Source organism: Etheostoma spectabile, chromosome 21 (genome assembly GCF_008692095.1).
Source record: "Etheostoma spectabile isolate EspeVRDwgs_2016 chromosome 21, UIUC_Espe_1.0, whole genome shotgun sequence".
Classification (NCBI taxonomy): Eukaryota; Metazoa; Chordata; class Actinopteri; order Perciformes; family Percidae; genus Etheostoma; species Etheostoma spectabile.
The window spans coordinates 23,713,172-23,713,667 of NC_045753.1; positions in this window are offsets into that span (position 1 = coordinate 23,713,172).

A 496-nucleotide genomic window follows, 5' to 3' on the forward strand; every position below is an offset into this window, starting at 1 on the left:
TGCGACTCCAACGCTAAAAAAAACTCTTCTGCCCAGCTGCTTCCGTATCGCCCACATCTGGAACATGCCAGCTTAGCTGCTGGGACGGGGATCGTCGCTGGTTTGCTGATCTTCGACGTAACTACATCTGAATTAGTTGTAACTGAATAGCTCTGTGGTTCAATATATTGATTATGTGATTTTCTTTTCCTGCTTTAACACTAAACAAAGGTTGAATATATATTCACTTTAATTCCTAAAGGACAATAGTTCATGAACATTTTCTAATTTATCTTTCTTTCCTATTTCTTTCGCATTGGACCTCCCTCCCTAAAAGAAGGTCTTTTTTTGCGCATAACAGAGGGGATACGAGTGCTTTGACGACACGGCACTGGGTCTACCCGGACCAGAAAAAGACAATGTGCAGAAAGGTAGACTGAAGCAAAGTAAAGTAAGGTAAGGTAAAGTGAAGTGAAGTGGCGTCACATGACGTATTGTAAAGTAAAGTGCAGTTGCC